This window comes from Rhinolophus sinicus, chromosome 1 (genome assembly GCF_057876585.1).
Source record: "Rhinolophus sinicus isolate RSI-liver-muscle chromosome 1, RSI-T2T, whole genome shotgun sequence".
NCBI classification, from domain to species: domain Eukaryota; kingdom Metazoa; phylum Chordata; class Mammalia; order Chiroptera; family Rhinolophidae; genus Rhinolophus; species Rhinolophus sinicus.
The window spans coordinates 14,638,772-14,658,902 of NC_142501.1; the positions used below are offsets into that span (position 1 = coordinate 14,638,772).

General features: G+C 48.3%; 1 protein-coding gene and 1 pseudogene across 1 annotated transcript in view; one reads left to right on the plus strand and one right to left on the minus strand.

Moving 5' to 3' along the window:
- The window catches only part of SYN3 (synapsin III), a 409,774-nt gene that overhangs the window by 191,293 nt on the left and 198,350 nt on the right, over positions 1-20,131 (plus strand). The gene's annotated exons all lie outside the window — the stretch shown is intronic.
- Positions 14,902-15,349, minus strand: LOC148759013 (large ribosomal subunit protein eL21 pseudogene; annotated as a pseudogene).

A 20,131-nucleotide genomic window follows, 5' to 3' on the forward strand; every position in this document is an offset into this window, starting at 1 on the left:
CTCAGGCACAGCTCCATCTCTGGTCAACTGTACACCACTCCCCAGGACACAATCCTGACACACCCATCTATCTCACTTACCTCCTTGTCCTGTCCTCCCAGGGCCAGCGGCAGCCCTGGAAATTCCAGCCCAGTTCAGCAAAGCAGAAACCAGATACAGTGTCCCACACCAGTGAGCTGGCAGCTGCTTAATTTGTACGCAGGCAGGTAGGCAAAGGAAAACAGAAATCAAGGCGGAAGGCTTCAGGGGCCTCCCAACACAGAGGTTTGCTCAGCCTTACCGTCGAGGGCGTTCTTTGTTCCAGTTCCGTCGGCCATGTTTCACTTTTCTACCCTGGTTATCCTATTGCAGAATGGCGCACGAGTATTTGCCCAACCTGTATCGTCGATGGTACTGAGGGTTAAAGGAGCTGATATAGATGGTATCACAATGGTAACCTGCAAAGCATGTCAAAGTAGTAGTCCTATTTTTCCTATTAATGCATTTCCTGGGAAGGCTGTTTAAGTCTGGGCCTGAGAGTCACACAGACCTGGGTTTATTTCCAGCTCTGCCACTAGCCAGCTGTGCATCCTTGGGTAAGTCATTACACTTCTCTGGGCCAGGGAATAATAATGCCCACTTCAGAGAGTTGCAGTGAGGATGATACGAGACAGGGCCTGGCTCTTGGAAGAAACTTAATGAGGAGTGATAAGTAATTGTGTGTCTTTTAGTCACAGTTCTCCATCACATCATTCTCTCAGGGCTGCCTTCGCTGACCTCCAAGGCCAGATCAGAATCTGCTGTCACACGCCAGCATCCTCTATCAGTTCTTTGTAGCACACGTCTCAGTTTACATGGACTGAGATATCTGTTTGACTAGTAATAGCAGCCTCCCTCATGAGTCATATGGAGGCAGGGCTGGTGTCTGTCTTGGGCCATCAGTGCCACCCTCGTGCCTAACACAAGCCTGGCACATAATAGCTACTCAATAAATATTTGTGGAGTACATGAATGAAAGAAATGAGAAGTATCCCTAGTCTGCCAGTGTAGTCCATGTATTTGGAAGGGAGCGTTACAGATACGTTTTTGTTATTGTTTGTGAAAGTCCTGGAGTTTATTCATTTCTTTTTAAGAGATAATTAAAGCATGTTCAAGATTATCTTTTAAATAGTGTCATCCTCCTTAGCTTGCTTTTCATAGGCTTTCTTGGGGGGGGGGGGCTACGAGTCAATGCAAACCCGGGGGATTATACTGTGCTCAACAATAATTCTAGGAGATGCCTCCCAGGGCAATGCCAGCTGTCATGTCACGGGGTCTTAATGGAAACGGAAGGTTGAGAAATGCGGTCTTACCTCACAGATCCCCTTTGCCTTTTGTCTAGAAAATTGGAAATGAGAGTGGCCTTGTCTGTCCCTCGGGTGGTGTGAACACTGACAAGTGAATGCCTGTGAGATCGTAGGGTGAGAGCACAGTTATCTGCTTCCTGCCATGAAACTTCCTGCCTTCAGACGCTGCTCATCAATTCCTTACCCCTCGTGTATCTTGAGCAGCCAGGACCTGATAGGAGAAAAGCATCTTCCTCTTGGTGCGGCAGCCTGAAGACCTCGTTCATAGCACATCACCCTCCTTTGTAATCATTTGGTGTTTGCCACAGGTTTTAGGTGGTGTCCCCAGGAACTTTGTATCCAATAGTTAATTTTTCAGTCAATATGTAGCACTTAAAAAAAAAAAAAAACTTAATTAGCAAATTGAATTCACAAATTCATGGATATTCTTGCTTAGGATAAACCCAAAGCTGGCATTTTAAATAAGGGGGAGGGGAACAAAAAATCAGTTCAAAGAAAATACTCGGTTAATATTAATCGGAAGCTGTTACAAGAAAAATGGCAAAAATCATGCATGTGAAAAGCTAAGGCGTGAGTTTCAGAAACCCAGCAATTTTTTATTTTCTTGTCTCTTTTCCCATTAAGCTCTGAGTTCCTTTGGGATAAAGATTGTCTTTTATTCTTTACATCCCAAGCGCTAGCACAGTGCCTGACAGGTAGGAACTCAATAAATTCAGTGACTGTGGAATGCTTGGATGCAGAAGTGACGGATGGCTGAGTGGTGGCACAGGCTTGGCATCTCGGGCTCGGGCGAATCCACTGAGGTTGGAGCCTTCCCAATGCTTGGGAAGCAACAGTGCACCGAGAGGACCTTCCTGCTGAAACAGGTTTCTGTGTGATAATAATTGATAAAAGGAGGGCCAGCCTGGCTCCAGCCCATGACACGAAATCTAATGTGCCCAAATGCCCGTTTTCCCCCTTCTTGGGTTCTCCCCACAAGACAGAATTTCCAGCTGCCTGGAATGAAGGAGTCGCTGAGGTGACCAAACGCCACAGCTAGGCACAAGGGACACTTTGCACAGAACACACTAGCTGTGTGGCCTTGGATAGGTCACTTAATCCGTCCGTGCCTGTCTCCTTCTCGGAGGAATGAAGGAGTCATTACAGCGAAAGGAAATCTATGATCCTGGGAGGGGTTGGTTCTCAGTTGGAAACCGACGGGGACGGCAGATGGGAGAAGGCGCTGGTGAGCTGGTGCAAAGGCAGATTCAGGCTGGAAGAACTGACACCGTGATGTCCAGTGATCATCTGGATGGTCGGCATCGTGAGTGGCTCTGGGCGGTGACATCTGTGAGGGCATTCAGGGACACTCCCGGCTTTAGGAACTTTCCTGTGTGTTCCCCAGGGAGCAAGGAGTAGCTTCTGCTACGGGGGCCCCACCTACCTTAGACCTATAGTCATGGCAGCCTTGCGTGCCCAGCACGCAAGCAGATTTGCTTCCACTTTGAATTCTTATGCCTCCCCTAGGACCGCACTTAACAGTTTACTGAATGCTTTTCATGTCCTCTGTCCTGTCTGATCTCCATAGGATCCCAGAGGAGGCCATGTAGAGCGGTGCAGAGGGAGGGTGGTTACCTAAATGCTCAAGGCCATGTAGCTCAGGGCAAAGAACACCTGCTGTGGAGCAGAGAGGTGACCTCAGCTGGCCCAGAGGGTCGGCCTTGGAGCCAGACCCCTGTGTTCAAAGCTCTGCCGTGTGCCAGCTAGGTAACCCTAAGAAAGCTAGATCCCATCTGTAGGCTGTAGTTTTCTCCTTAAAATGGGATGATAACAGAACCAGACTAAAAGGGCTGTTGTGAATACTGAATAAACACCCTCTGGCACGTGTAAAGTGATCATATTACCTCATAGGTTATTTTGAGGATTTGTTAACATGATGGGTGCATTCGTTTCCCACGGCTGCCGTAACAAAGGACCACAAGCTGTGTGGCTTAAAACAACAGAAATGTATTATCTCATGGTTCTGGAAGCCAGAAATCCATTGAGCCGAAATCTCAGTGTCGGCAGCACTGGGCTCCCTCTGGAGGCTGTAGGGGAGATTCCCTTCCTTGTCTATTCTGGTCCCTGGTGGCTGCCAGCATTCCTTGGCTTGTGGCTTCATCATTCCGACCTCTGCCTCTACCTTCAGGTGGCCTTCTCTGTGTGTGGGTCAAACCTACCTCTGCCTTCCTCTTACAAGGACACATGTCGTGGTATTGTGGGCCCACCCAGATAATCTAGAATAATCTCCTCATCTCAAAATCTTTAATCACATCTGCAAAGACCCTTTTCCCAAGTAAAATAACATTTACAGGTTTCTGGGATTAGGATGTAGATATCTTTGGGGGGCCATTTTTCAGCCTCGCCCATGGCCCTGTACAGACCATTTGCTGACCCTGTTCTAGAAGGATAAGGAAGCCACTCCCAGACCGTTCAGCTCGCACCCTCTGAGTCTGCCATCTGGAGGCTCCTCAGCTCACTTTACATTTACCCCAGGGTCCTCCACTTTGTGAACCACTTCCCAGGACTGCCTATGTCTTCTGCACCCCCGCTCTCCTTCTCCCTGCAAAAAAAGTAATAAAATAACACCAACATCTGCAACAGTTTTTGACCTTCTGGTCCTGCTTTTATCTCCCTCTTGGCCTATTGCTGTCCTCAGGGACAGAAAGAATGAGAGAAGTTTTTAGCAGGCAAGTTCTGTTTTCCAGAGTAGGACCCTTTCTTCACCTTATTTTTCAGGCTTGATGGCTTTTCCAGATGTCCTAGGAGGGCTTTGCCCCGTCCTCTCTGGGCTAAGACAGTCTCCAGATGTCCTATTGAGCCTCAAGTAAACAGCCATCCTTCTCAAGGTGAACCACTCTACTCCCCAAGCCTCGTACAGACCAGGCCCCATGTAGCCGCTCACTAAGAAATGTACTCTTTCTCCTCGTTCAAAGTTTGATCACGGCAATAGAGATATGTTAATTCCTGGGTATCCTCATTGGCTTATCAACCTAGTGCGAATGTGGTGAGAAATGAATGTTTACTGTGGGAACGAATGAATACATGCGAGCACCTGCGTAGTCTGCTCCATCTAGAGGGTGCATCTTTTTGCACCGTCCTCAAGCTTGAAAATGAACAAAGGGCATTGTCCATCTTTTGCTGGGGTGTTTGAAATGGCCAGTCATGCACACTTAGTCTGGGCAGCAAAGTTCTGGGGATCAGAATGTCGTGTGATCCTCCCCTGTGAGCGAGGCAGGCAGATGTTATTATCGTTTTAAAGGAGGGAAACTGAGGCTTAGAGAGGTCAGGTAACTGACCTAATGTCAGGCAGATAGGAGGTGGCAGACTTGGCCCTGGAGCCCAGTCCCCACCTAGTGTTGTTTCCACCTGCCTGGGCGAGGTCCACTGTAACAGGCAGTGTAGAGGGTACGAGAGTCTGGCCAGGAAGCTAGGTGGCTGCTTCTGGTGTCTTCCCTGTCACTAAATCTGCAGGTGAACTTTTTTTTCTCAGGTACTTAGAATTTTAACATCTGTGTGGTGGATAACTTAAGGGGGCCAGGATGGTTACACAAAATAATAATGCTAACCATTTAATTGAGCACTTACTATATGCCAGGCAGTATTCTCGGTGCTTTACATAAATTAACTCACTTACTCCTCACAGCGTCTTTATGAGTAACTCTTATTCCAGCCACTTTACAGACGAGAAAACTGAGACACAGAATTGTTAAGAACCTTGATTCAGAGCCACACACACCTATACGTTGGGGAGTATGAAGGAATAAGGAAGGTGGTATATTATATAGGTGGGTGAGGGAAGGTCTCTTTGATGAGGCACACACATGAATAAAGGCAAAGAGAGAGAGCCATGTGGATATCTAGGAGAAGAGTTTTGGGGTCTTTTTGTCTTTTTTTTTTTTTAATTAAAGTTTATTGGGGTGACAATTGTTAGTAAAGTTACATAGATTTCAGGGGAAGCGTTTTTAGACCAAGGGAATATCAAGTGGAAAGGCCCTGAGATGGGGGCATCCTTGGTGTTCAAGGGAAGGCAAATGAGCAGAGGGAGTGAGAGGGATGAAATCAGAGATGGGATGGAGGAGGGGCAACTCATGCACGACCTTCTAACTCCTGGTAAGGAATTTGGCTTTTGTTCAGACTGAGATGGGAAGACATTTCAGGGCTTTGGGCAGAAGACTGGCACTTGATTTGCATTTGAAAACATCGCTCTGTCTGCCATGAGAAAAAGAGGCTGGTGGGGAGTAAGGGAGGCCAGGCCAGACACAAATAGCAGATACAGGCAATTGCAATGATCCAGGGGAGAAACGATGGCGACTACCCGGGAGTAGCCATAGATGTGGTAAAACGTAGTCAATTATGCCTTTATTTTGGAGGTGCTGCTGACAGAATTTGCCAAAGATTGGATGTGTGGTATGAGAGAAAGAGAAAAGTCAAGGTGGCACCAAGGCTTTGGCACTGATCAAACACAAGGAGTTGCCGTTCATGAGACGGGGAGTCTGCAGATCGAGCAGCCAGGGGCTGGGCAATCAGAGTTCAGCTGCTGCCATATTAAACTAGAACACCTATTAGGCATACAAGTGGAGATGTCAGAGAGACGGTCAAATCGGGGGAAGAGGGAGAGGATGGTCTGGGATATACATTTGAGAGCCATCCGTGTGTAGATGCTATTTAGTCATGAGACCGAATGGGATCCCCGAGAGAGGGAGAAAGGATGGAGAAGCCCAGAGACCAGAGTGCTTCAAAATTTAAAGGTCAGGAAGATGAGGCAGAATCAGCAAAGGTGACTGAAATCAACAATTGGTGAGACTCCAGACGGGTGTCCCAGAAGCCACGTAAGGAAGAAAGTGTTTCAAGGAGGTGGGGTGATCGATTGTGTCAAGTGCCACTGCTGGGTAAAATGACACGAGAGCTGAAATTGTGTCATTATCTTTAGCAAGGTGGACGTCATGGAAGCCCTTGCCAGGTGGGAGAGTGGGCGTGGGTTCATGAGAGACGGGAAGAGAAGAAGCAGAGTCCAGAAGTACGGACCTGTTGCTCTACAGGTGAATAGAAAACGCGGGTGGTAATTGGAGGAGTCTTACAGGGTCAAGAAAGGGTTTTCGTTTTTAAGGGAGGTATTGCAGTAGCGTGTCTGAGCGGTGATGGGATTGATCCGACTGTAAAAGAAAAGTTGATACAGGAGAGAGAGGAGACATTGGTGGGGCAGTGTTCTAGAATCGGTGAAAGAGGGTGCTATCCGGAGCACAGGTGCAAGGTCCCCATGGGTAGGGGCACAGAGTTCATCCAAAGGAACAAGAGGGAAGGCACAGTGTATGGCGAGAGATACCAGAAGGGGGGTAATGTGCTGGTGGGAGCTCTGGAAGATCTCTTCTGATGTTTTCAGTGAAATAGGAAGTAAGGCCATTATCATAGAGAACCTAGAGGAGGACGACATATTAAAAGTGTGAGAAGAAAAGATACAATTGCGTAAAAGGGTGGGAGAGTGAATGGACTAGGGAAGTGTAATAGGATGAGAGAGAAGTCCTGAGTCTTCTCTCTCATAACTTCTCTAAAGTTAATGGTCATATTTTTTCCCCTACCATGTTCAGATGTGGTATATTCTGATCACCTTTGCAGCTGAGGGCAAAATAAGATGAAACAGAGTGACATTTGCAGTAGGAGGGCAAGATCAGTTTTGAATATGTGTTTGAGTGCCTATGGGAGTAGATGGCGAAGAGACAGTTGAATACGTGTGTGTGTGTGTGTGTGTGTGTGTGTGTGTGTGTGTGTGTGTATGATCTGAAGCTTAGAAAAAGATCTGGGATACAGGGAGAGTCATCAGCAAAGAGGTGGTCGTTGAAACTGAGAACATAGGTGAAATCGCTAAGAAAGAAAGTATAAAAAGAAGAGTGTTGGGCATAAACTTGGGAAACACCTTTATTTTGGGGGGTAGGAAGAGGAAAGGATCCATGAAAAAAGGCAGAGAAAGGAGTGAAAAATTAGATGAAGCATGTTTTTCCTGAAGCATACAAGTGAGACAGTTCAAAGGAAAGGAATTGAAGTCGTTGAGGGAGGCTGAGAGAAGTTGAAAGACCCCTGGATTTGCCCAGAAGGAAACTGGTACTGGGTCATCTCAGAACACTTAGCAGAAATGCAAATAAAAGGAACTTTTAAGCAAAAACATAAGGGGCATGAAAGAAAGACCCAAGAGAGCTGTGTACAAACAATAGGGTCTTCGGAAAGAGAAAACAGAGTTGTTAGAAGAGAAGAGAAACTTTAAAGATATATTAGAAGAAAATGTCCCTAAACTAAAGAAAGATCTGAGTCATCTGAACAAAGGGGATCTCTGAGTCCTAGAAAGATTAATGATGCAATAAATAGAAAGACAAAATCTGGTGACATCTCTGAGCTTCAGAGTAAAGAGCAAACCTGAAAAGCTTTCAGAGAAAGAGATTACAGGCTATTTACAAAGGAAACAGAAGGAGACAGGCAAGTGGCGGTCATCTATAAACTGGAATCTCAAAGACAGTGGAGCAATTTTCTCAGACTATTGAGAGATATGTGTATAATCCAGTATTCCGTTAGCCAGCCTGATGTCATTCATACTAGAGGGGCTTTAATATACAAAGACTCAAAGTATGCCATCCATCTAGTCTTTCTGAGAGAATTACTTAGGGATCTACTCCAGTCAAATGAAGAATAAATCAGAACAAAGATCTCAAAATTAGGGAAGACAAAACATACAATTGTGTGTGTGTGTGTGTGTGTGTGTGTGTGTGTGTGTGTGTGTGTGTGTGTGTTTAAAGTTACCAGCAACCCTTTGGGGGAGCAATCCTAGGAAAGTAAGAACAGAAGCTAGATTGCAGGGGATATAAAAGCCGTAGACAGAGAATACTCCTTCAAAAAATATGAAACTTGAACAAGAAGGGAAGATTATTTAAGGGAGCAATCAAAGCAAAACCCAAGCACATTTGTAAGCAGAGGACAAAGAGTTGTGAGCAGGCAGAGGTGGAACGTGTACAAACGTGTGACAGCCCTGACACATAGTAGGGAGTAAGTCAGTGCTAATGATTTAAAAACTGGGTCCCTTCTATTCCAAAAGGCACAGGACTTTAGCTAGCTTAGATTTGGGCGGGAGGGAGAAATATGGGATTGGCTGGCAGAAGGAGAGAAGGAGGAAAGGTTGGGGGAGGGGAGAGAGGTAAAGAAAACAGTTTACTGTAGATACCCAAAGACCAATCAGAATTGCATACATAAAGCACGTATTCTAGTATAAGTGTATTTAATACTGTAATCTGGGATCATAGCCCCATTGGTGCATCATTTGTCTAGGACTTGTGTATTACCCATTGCTGCACAACTAGCGTAGACCTCTGAAGGAAGGATACAAGGGACTGATTGTCTGGAAGTCCTAGACTGGGCACCTGGGGCAAAGGATCAAGACATTCGGTTCTCAGTGACATGACAAAAGTGGGGAAGTGCCATGGAAGCAGGGATGGGCCCCCAGGACAGAATCAGGTCACTTTATAAACAGCATTGCATAAGGATGGGGCCGGCTGTGTGATGCACTGGATTGGACAGATTCTAAGCTGCAGAGATTCAAATCTTGGTCCACATTTGCGGTAGGACCTTGGGCGAATGATTCCAGTTCTCTGAGCAGCAGCTTCCTCCTCTATACAAGCGGACCATGGTACAGACCTTCCAGAGCTTTTGTGACTGTCACATCTATTCAACAGGTTGTCGTGGATGCTAGGTACCAGGCACTGTTCCCAGGGCTGGGGATTCCTTGGTAAAGAAAACATTTCACGTTTCTTCCTCCCTAAGTGATGGAGGCAAGAAAAGCTGCAGGCACAGAGCCTGGGCATGAAAAGCACAGAAGGTGCTCAACATGTATCACTTCCATCCTATCCTTTCCCAAAGTGACTTCCCAAAGGCTCCACCCACCAGGCCCAGCCTTCCTCCCCTTGGGTGACAGACTGTTTGGCTCTGAGTACCTCCCCCCAAACTCCATACTGCAAAGGTGTAGCCTTCCTTGATTTTGAGCAAAACTCCCTGCAAACCATCTGGACAAAGAGCTGGAGGGGGCAGCCTAGTGTGTGGAGCCCCTGGGTTTCCAGGCCCGGCAGGAATCTCTAGCCCAGCTTGAATGGGGCCGCTCCCTATGGGGCCCCCTCGCTCAGGTTTGTCTCTTTGCCCCTCCCGGACATTCTTCCCCACAGCCTGCGTTTGAGGCGTGAGCTCCACAGGATCGCACACTCAGTAGTGTGTGATTTATTTGTTAAACACCCAATCCTTGTGTCTGTGCAAAGAGGTGCACAGCCCCAGGCCTCCTTCCTCCCCTCCCCTTCCTCAAGCCCTTTCCCAGGCTGTTTCCTCTCATCAGCATGCCTGTGTGCTCTCTCCCACGTGTCCAGCTCTCCCAGGGGGACTTCCCGCGTGTGCACACCCTCCTGGCCATGTGACCCTCCTCCACGGTCACCCTCTCGCCTGGATGAGCCTGTCATTTTCTCATTATCGTCACCACCCCAGACCCAAACTTGTGCTCAGCTTTCCTGTTTTCAATTAAACCTTGTCCTATCAGGAATCCTAGGCCACTTTGCTCTGTGGTCACCAGAGAGGGAAATGACAGCCTGCAGGGGTGAGGGGATTCCCACTGACCAGCACGGTGGACTTGGCCGGAGAGATTCTGGGGGTGGGTTAAAAGCTGTGGCGACTCCGTGGCAGATGGAGTGGGTGATCTAAGTTTGTGGTGGGTGTGGGGTGGGCTGCAGTTTCCTCCTTGTCTTATGATTTCTTTTCACAGCTGCGGTTCCCTGGAGCCCTAGCATTCCAGTTCCCAGAGCTAATTTTAGGTTCTTGGGACCGGCTTCTTCTAAGTGACCCTGGCCCCCGCCTTCCCCCTTCACTTAGCGTATTCAGTCTGGCCCTCTGGCTTACAAAATCCATACATGCTTGCACTCTCCCCTCAAATCACTGAGGAGGAATTGTCATCCAGGTCCCCACCCCCACCCCCACCAGCTCTAAGACCCTCAGGAAGCAGGAAACTGAATTGGGGGGCGGGGGTAAGGGATAGGAATCCTGGAGGGACCAAGGGGGTGAGAGTGGGGAGCGACTTCCTGCCTCCAAATAAGGAGATGATGTTTATCACCTCAGTCTGAGCGCACAACCTTCTAACAGCCTTTAAGGGTGACTATGAGGGAGGAAGACGGGGAGCAGGAATGAGAATGAGGACAGACAGATGGACGCCTGTCGTTCCCCCAGCCCAGTATTTACACAGCGCGGGACCCTGCGCCTACTGGAGTGGCTGCCTGCAGTCTCACTGGATTCTCCGGTCACAAGGTAGAACTTCCAGTGTGTTTAAAGTGGAAGAGACACATGTCATCTGCTCCGTGCCTCTAATTCCACAGCAGGGGGAGCTAAGGCCCAGAGAGGAGATGTGACTTCCCCAAGGTGGGGTCTGAGACCAAGATGACGCGAGTGAAGCCAGAGCCTGGGCCAAGACTAGAATCTGGGTCTCCTGCTCCACAGCTAAGGGTTCTCTCAGATACCAAGCTGCCATCAGCTGTGGCTCTGCCCCGTGTCTTGTCACTTGAGAACAGGTCACTGATTCCTCCGTCACCCTCAGCGGTGGGGCCATCGGGTGCCTCCTTCCCAGACGTGCTTTCTCAGCTCAGCCTCAGCCTGCCTCCTTCCCAAGGATGAAGTGGACGCTCTGAGTGGAGGGGTGGTCCCTGGGGAAATGAGCAGGCCACCTGCCGTGGGCCCAACGCTGGCCTCCGTGAGCTCTTCCAGAGAAAGGGGCAGATGCCGTGTCTGCACTTGATCTTGGTCTCTGCCAGTTCAGCAGGAAACTTGATTAAGAACTGGGCCCTCTACGCCAAATTTTGGGAGCATCCGTCATCAAAAACCATGCCTGGCCATCGGCGGTTACTGTCCTGTTCCCTCTAAATTCTTCCCTACTATTCGAACTTGCTTTTTCCATGCCCTGTTCTCCTTCCCCCTTTCCTCTCAGCTGCATTCAGTTCCTTCCTCTCCATTTGGGACTTTCCTCATATCGGGAAGAAAGTAAAAGGTTCCCCTTGGGGTGGAATCTTCCAGGGGCTTCACAGGACCTCTCAGTCTCCCAGCCACTGGTCACTCCAGCCACTCTTTTGATATGCTGGATCCCTAAGGCAGTGGCTAACAGCCTGCGGACAGACTGTCTGGATTTGAGTCCCGCTCTGCCTCAGTTTCCACATCTGTAAAGTGAAAATAAATAGTGTAGGGCTCTTGTAAAGATTAATGAGTTCACATGATATATGGAAATATAAATATTCATCAAGCAGCCCTCTTAAGATTAGAGCAGTTTATTAATTTATTGTATATATGTTATACTTTTAAAAAAGATTAAATGAGCTCATGCATTTAAATTAGTTCATACATTTAAAGCATTTGGTGCCTGACACATAGTAAGTGCTCAATAATGATATTGTTATAGTAGCTATTATTGTTTAACCTTGTTCCCTTTGAAGACTAATTATTTCTTGCTCTTAAGTATTTAGAATAATGATAATATCTCTTGTTTGACTAATTCTTTTCAGCTTACCAAGCATTTTCCTATGCATTCTCTCGCTTTCGGTTATCACAAAAGTCCTTTCAGATGGCCACTATATCCCCCCACTTTACAGATGGGGAAGCTGAGGCTCAGAAAGATGGAGTTGACTTGCCTAGATCATCCAGCCAGTAGATGGAGAAGTAGGACATGCCCCCAAGTCCCTGTCACTCTCAGGCAAGGGCTCAACCCCACCTTGCTCTATCCCTCGCCAACTCTATTCTCAGATCCTACCCACCAACTTCCGGGTTACAGACACTGGATTTCCTCGACTCTAGAGATCTCTATGTCTTAGGGAAGTGACCTACGCAAGGTCCCATGGCTAAATATGCCAAAGCTGAAATAAAACCCACGTCTCTTGAATTTCCAGTCTGGCACTATTTCCTCCACAACCTTTTATCTTGTTGGCCTATTTCCAATTTCAATGCATTATAACAAAGAGAAAGACTTTTTTATTTGTTGTTCCCACTGAATTAAAGGAACCAAAACCATTGCATTAGGAATTGGGATATATTACAACATGGGTGAAGAACGTACGGACATGGGGCAAGAGGGTTCCAATTCATATTCCACTGCTACAGCCATCGTGCTTGTCCCTCAAGTTACTGCTCTTGCATCGTGCAGTTCAAACCCCTGGCCCATTCCTTCTTCAGGAAGACGGCAGCCTCTGGAACCTGTGAGATGGAGAAAACCAATGCTAAGATACCCATCCCAGACCTCGCTGTGGAGAAAAGATACTGGGTACTGCTGTTATCTGCATCCTTCAGACGCCCCACAGGACTCTGCTTTCAGGTCTCCTGCTTCCCCACCCCCAACCTAACAATCTCCTGATGCAGTTATTTTAAGGAAAGTTCCACAGGCAAAAACCTCACAGGAACACTGATGTTTGAGGGTTTGGTTCTTCCTGCCTCCCATTGGAGACTGGTTTTGAGGTTGTTTCGCTGAATCATTTGGCAAAAAGTAAATAAATAAATGGAGGAAGGAAATCTTGCTCAAAAGGAATTCTCTTGCCTCCCGCAAAAACAAAGCAGCTGTCATCACCAAAGGAATCTGTAGTACCTGGCCTCTCGGGGGCCATACTTCATCCTAAGAGTTCTCAGGCAACCTCCCCAGAGAAGAATTTGCTCAGTCCCTCCAAGCGGTTCTCAGAACTGGGATGCCAACCCTCAAGGTTAAGCTGGCTGCATCCCAGGGCCTCTGAGAGGCCTGACCTTGCAGTTGTCCTTCCCCGCCACCCCCACCCCCAGACTAGGATAGAAGAAGAACCAGGAGTGACCCGTACCTGGGCCTGACATCCCATCAGCGTACTGGGCTTCCTTTGGGGTCTTATGCACATGACTTCCACCGGCCACCCTTTGCCTCTCGCTCATGTTCCATTACTTCCCTGGGCTCCTCTCCTCCTTAATAATAAAAGGACACAGAGCTCTTGATAACCAGCTAGTCCAGTCCCCTCATGTGGCCGACATGGAGACTAAGGCCAGGAGAGAGAGCAGCGTGACTGACCTGGGACACGTGGCACCTTTGTGCAGAGCCAAGGCTAGAATGGAAGACACTCAGTGAATCCTGACCTCTAGAGGCTGGCAGCAGCCAGCTTCGCTGCATTGGAGAACTGGCTGGGACTCCGTGTGCCCCAGAGCTCCCCCTGCTCGAGTGAAAGTGTAGGGAAATGGAAGATTGAGAGAAACACTGAAGCAGACCCCTTGGAGCCTCTTGACCAGTTTTGAAGTCTCCTGGTCCATCACTATGGGTAGAGTCTTCTTAAAGCATCTCACTGAGCATCTCTTCTGTCCTGCCAGCCTCAGTCCAAGTCCACTCCCAGGATCCCTGGCATTCAAGGCCGCTGACATGTCCTCACTTTCTTTCCCAGTCCGTCTTAACCCTGCCTCTCTCAGCCATGGTAGAAGGCAGAGAAACCACACTCTGTGCCTGGTGAGTCCCAGGAGCCTGGGTATTGGGATTGGGCTGAGGTGGACATGCCGATGGGACCCTGTATGTGCCTCTGTCAACCTTCCCTGCTTGGTGGAAGACAGGCCACCTTCAGGAGGCCACCACGCTCACTGTGAGCCCCTGGACCCATCTGTCACCATCTCTAAGCCCCGTTTCCTCATGTGTGTGATATTGCTTCCTACCTCATGCCCTGGAGAAGAGGGGAGGTAATGGCATGACTTAGAGAAAAGCAAAGCTTCGGGCAGCTCAGTAAGTAAGTGTTCACTTCTCTCCATCACCTGAATGGCAGGGCAGAGGAGCGGAAATGGAGGGAGAGCTCTCTCCTGGAATGTTTCAACTCCACCGGAAGAGGGAGGGCCTGGGCATGTGCGAGTCCCTGGCTGGTGGTGGAGGTAGGGCGGGAGCTTGCAAGGAGTAAGCAACTGTGTGCGGGAACATCGCTCCTCACTACCAGCTCTGTCTAGACAAGCGCCTCAGAATTGCCGCATCTCAAGGTTGGGAGGAACCACCTTTCCAAAAGGTCAAATAGTCTAGTCAGAGGCTGATTTGAAAACACGCTTCTGTTAGCTTTTCCATGATCCAGAATTTCATCCCCACCACATCATAGCAAGACCACGATTTTCATCATCAGCTCATGGTTGTTGAGCTCGTTCTACGTGCCCCGAGTTTCCTTACGTTTGGTCTCATTCATCCTCTCATGAGCCCCAGAGTCTGACCACCATTTTGCTGTGAGGTATTTGTGGGTCGAGAAGGTTAGATCGTTTTCCTAAGGCCACACAGCTAATAATTTCATTTCACAAACACTTGTTGAGCACCTAGTATGTGCCAGGTCGGCCTGGAAATATAGCAGTGAGCAGGGTAACCTGGATACCCAGCTGATCCCAGAGTGCTCTCGCCTCTCTCTCGTGGCCTCTTCCATCCGGGAACCACAATTTGATACAGGGCTTGAATCACTGTGAAAGATTTTGCAAGGTTGGGATAAACTTTTTTTTTTTTAAGCAGTACAGAGGTCTTTTTTTTTTACATTTATGCCATGAATTCATAGGGAATGGGTTGCAGCAGCTCTGGCTCCTTTCTATTGGTTCTCACAGAGTGTGTTCTCTGGGTAGAGCAGGCTGGCATTTCACTTGAACCCAGGTACCTTTCTCTTTGGTTTCCTTCTTTTTCTGGTCATTTTCCTTCACCCGTTTCAGGAAGCTATCTCGGCTCTTTGAGTGCTTCATACGCTCAATATGAACATTAATTCTCTTGGCAAGAATCTTGCCCTTGTTTGTTTGCTACAATACCAAGTGCATGCTGGGTAACATTGTAGACCTTTCTGGTTTTGCCAGGAACATTGGTGGGACGTTCCTTTTTGAACAGTGCCCATCCCCTTGCTGTCTACAGTATCACCTTTCTGGTAGATTCGCATGTATGTGGCCAAAGGAACAACTGCATGTTTTCTAAAAGACCTAGAGAACATAGAGTGGGGGTCTCTCCTCTTTCCCTTTGTGTTTCATTCATTTTGACGAATTACTGGAAGATGGCGGTCCTGGCCGAAAAGCTGGGCTAAAATCTTCATGTAACACTTAAAACACGTGAACAATGGTTCTGTACGGGGGCAGTACCGTCCCTTGGGATGCAGGTTGGAAACGGGTGGACAGACTTTGTCATCACAAGCAATGGGCCCTCACTGGGAGGGGACAGGGATGCGTACAGGACAGTTCTGCACAGCCAAGAGCATCCCCGCACCCCACAGGACCCTTGACTATCCCAGCGGACAAGCCAGAGACACAAACACCCATTTGTAGTTATCTGAACCTACAACCAAACGCCCCATTAAATTCAAACACAAAGCGTTTGACCGGGGAGCAGTTCCATATATACCCTTTCCTCCAAATAGTGCAACTACCCTGTAAATTTAGGGAAGATGCCGCTTTGTTTTGTTTGAACATTACCGAGAGTTATTTCAAAATATCATGTCACCGATGGCCTTTGAGTTGGTAAGGAAACATGTGAATCAATCCACACTTGGAGCTCCTGACTTCATAGTGATTCAATGCATATGTGCAAGCATTGCATTGTCTTATACACTGTAGTCCTGAGTGAGTGTTTATAAATGGAAGCACATTATTGTATCTCCTCTCTGCTATAAATTATTTCTCTTTGATTTCTCCTTTCTATTACATTTAGGGCACCCTGTTAATTTAAAAAAATTGTTTATGTAGGTTAACTATGAATTTCATTTCAATATAGTACAAGGGGCATTTGTGATATTTGTGATAGAATATTTGTGATAGATACAGGATATCAGTGATAGAAGGGGGCATTGGGTGTGAGAAGGTGGGGGTGGGGCCATGACACAGGTGAAGGGTCACCAGCAGCAGGAGGGCCAAGAGCTCTTCCTGTCACTCCACTGCTGACAGGGAGTGGAAGCTGCGCTTACAGAACTTGGAATCGACGTGGGGCATGACTTCCTGGCCGAGAAAGCTGTTGTCATTAGAGCAGATAACAAGGAAAGACCACGGAGGCTGGTGTCAAAAGACATGAGTTTGAATCTTGGGTCCACCACTTCCTGACGTTAACACCAGGCGAAACCTCCCTCCGTGGCCTTTGTTCCTACATGGTAAACATGGCCCCTTGGACCAGATGAGGTGATCTTGTGGTGTAACATTTCATGGTTCTAGGTCAGTCTTCCAGGGCTCTCAAGACTCCTTGTGCTTCTGGAACAGTCTACGTGATGTGTCTGGAGGCAGGGGGTGAAGGGGATAAGAGCATCCATTCAGTTTGAACCTAGCTACGCCACCTTGGACAGGTCATTTGATTTCTCTGAGCCTTAGTTTTAGCCTCAGAAAAATGGGAATTAGAACAATCCTACCTCATTGGGGTTATGTAACATTTGGGGTTTAAGAAGATAGCATCACCAAAAGATGCCAGGACCAGTAGTTCTCCATAAATGTTAGATGTTGGTTCCCGTCCTCCAACCTCCCCCCACCTTCCTCCAACGCCCCAGCCCAGTTCCCAGCCTCTGTTCCCCTCCCTACTCTCCTGTCCCTTCCATCCCAGAGCTGGGCTGGGGAGGGAGGAAATGGGGTCACCACTTTGATCTCACACAGAAAACAAAGAAGTCCCCCTACGCTGGGGAGTTTCCACCTCCCTCTCTGGCCAGCTGTGGGGTCCGTGGGGAGATAAGTGACTAAGATAGGGAAATTTGCTGGAGTCCTCTCTGGCCCTGGCCCAAAGCCCAACCCACTGGGAAAAGCAGAGGAAAAGGGATTCTCAGCTGGGACATTCTACACAGGGCTTGACCAATGGTGATGGACACTCACCTTCCCTTTCAGCAAGGGCTGCAGGCGCAAAGAAATCACGGTGTGAACTGTATGGATGTTCAGAGAATTTTGAGAACTTGCTGGAATTCGTAATGTCGATCTGAGTGAGGGGCAGAGGGAGCCAGGTGAAGGGGCTTGTTTGCCTTGCTCAGGGCCTGGATCTTCACATGGTAGGAGGTCTGCAGTAACAGAGGATGGCCCGGGTGGCTTTGGAAAGTTCGCTAGTCCAGGACTGGAGGATGCCCAAGGAAGAGGGAAGAAACACGGGCGCCTGCCTCTCCCAAAAAGCCCCCTACAGGGCACCCTTGGCAACAAGGCCTTCAGCCTGGAGCTTCCCCTTATTGTAGCCAGCTCTGGAAGGCTTGTGCCCACCACGGTGCAGTCATTCGGGCCAGCTCTTCCAGAAGCCATTTCATTTCAAGAGGCATCAAAACTTCCTTCCAGGGGTGTGGTTTGCCAACTATACCCGGAGGAGCCCTGGGGAAGCATCTTAGGATGAGGCAGAGGTTGAGCTGACCGGCCCTGGGCCCCTAACCCTGTGTCATATTAGGCATTAGTGGCTTGGACCTGAGGAGACACAGGGACCCACTTTCCAGTGAAGACCAACAATCAAGGAAGGGGAAGACCAACTCCATCCTTGAATGTGAAACTAAAGCCCCTGGGAGTGGGGGTCACCTCTCCCAGGGAGGATAGGGGCAGGAAAGGCTTCCTAAAGAGGATGTCAGATTTGAGAAGAGTCTTGAAGAAAGAAAGGGGTTCAGCTGGTTGGAGAAGAGGTGAGGAGGGCATTTCAGGCTGAGGGAATAGCTCCTGCAAATCCCTAGAGCTATGGGTCACCACCAAGGTCGGGGGGCTTAAGTCTTATGCTTAAGTCTTTGATCCATTTTGAATTAATTTTGGTACATGGTGACAGATAGCAGTCCAGTTTCATTCTTTTGCACGTGGCTATCCAATTCTCCCAGCCCCACTTATTGAAGAGGCTGTCTTTTCTCCATTGTATATTTTTTGCTTCTTTGTCAAAAATTGTCCATCCATATTTATGTGGTTTTATTTCTGGGTTCTCAATTCTACTCCATTGATCTGTGTGTCTGTTTTTCTGCCAGTACCATGCTGTTTTGATTATTGTTGCCCTGTAGTACAAGCTAAAGTCAGGGAGTGTGATACCTCCAGCATTGTTCTTTTTTCTTAAGATTGCTTTGGCTATTCGGGGTCTTTTGTGGTTCCAAACAAATCTGATTATTTTATGTTCTATTTCTTTAAAAAATGCCATTGGAATTTTGATGGGGATTGCATTGAATCTGTATATTGCTTTGGGTAATATGGCCATTTTAACTATGTTGATTCTTCCAATCCATGAGCACGGAATGTCTTTCCATTTCTTTGTGTCTTCCTCAATTTCTTTTAAAAATGTCTTATAGTTTTCAGCATATAGGTCTTTCACATCCTTGGTTAAATTTATTCCTAGGTATTTTACTCTTTTTGCTGCAATTGCGAAAGGAATTGTTGTTGTTTTTTTTTTACTTCAAGTGGTTGTGGGAAAGTATAGGGAGGAAAAGAACTGATTTGGGGTCAGACACACCTGTGTTCAAATCACTGCTCTGCCGCCTACAGCCCGTCACCCTGTCTGAACCTCAGTTTCTCATCTGTAAAGGGAATAATTCCTCATTAAATGGTAAGCTACCTGAGGGCGGGTACTCTGTCTCTTGTTCGCTGCGGCAAGCCCAAGGCCTGAAACAGTGCCTGGCCCAGGGTGAGTCCTCAGTCTGTGCTTGCCGTGTGATGATTGGGTGAAAGACACAGTCCACGTGAAGTGTCTGACCCAAAGTAGATGCTCAAGAATAGGGGTGCTTTTTTTTTTTTTAGGGGTGCTTTTGAAGCATGGGGTTCATAGAGGACTCTATGGATGAGAATGTAAAGGTGGTGGGACCTTGGATGCCAGAAATTCAGACTTTTGCTGTTAACAGCGGGGAGCAATGAAGGTCTCTGATGGATCCCCGGGGTCACTAGGTGTAAGTCCCTGGGGGGAGTCTGATTGTGTCTGGGGCCCTTCCTGTGGTGGAACCAACCCTCCCTGAGACCCTCCCTGGGAAGCTCCTCACGTGTCATTGTCACAGGGTGGTCAGGATCTTCCAGAGGCACCTCTGGAGACAGCGTGAGTCAGGGATTGGGAATTTCTGAATGTGACCAGCTGTCAATCCCTTGGGGTTGGACCTCGGGGCTGGGAATAAGCACTCGCCTGCCCAACTTGAAGTCACTGGGGGTCGGCTCCAAAGCCCTGTAGGACCTATGACCTTTGACTCTTCATGCCCTCTGACCTCTCCCTGCCAGGCTCTAGTGTTTGGTTTGCTGTCAGGAAAATAGGGTTCCGGCTGAAAGGAGGGGCAGTGCTGCTGGTCGACTTCCATCCATGTGTCTTACTCGGGGGCCCTGGGAGCTCCCCAGAACCAGCGCTGCTTAACAGTCAGGGTTGATCCTGAACCACATGGATTTCCTCCTGGCATTGAGCCCAGCCTGAGAGCATCCAGCTGAGGCCAGAGCTTTCCCAAGTGTCCTCGGCTTCCCCCTGGATGGGTCCTGAGGCTTCGGCTCTCCTCCCTCCATGTCTCTGCTCCCACACCCTTTCTGTCAGAGAAGCCAGCTCCTGCATTCCCACGGGCAAAATGGGGCATCCACCACTGCTGGCACTTCAGCTGTGCCCACGGCCACCTCTGTTTCAGGGCCTTTCCTGGATGCAGAAAAGGTTGACAAAGGAATCGGGACTCCAGAAGGAGTGTAAATGACTGGGCGTGGACCAGTCTTGTCTGTAAGATAGGAATAATAGAGCGCATCTGCAGGTTGCTGTGAGGATTAAACGGTGTGAGGCTGGGAAGGGGACAGTGAGATGGCACATGGCAGGGCTCAGTCAGAGGCAGGTAGTGGGAGGAGAAGGAGTCATGGTAGCAGTGGTGGTGGCAGGAGTGGTA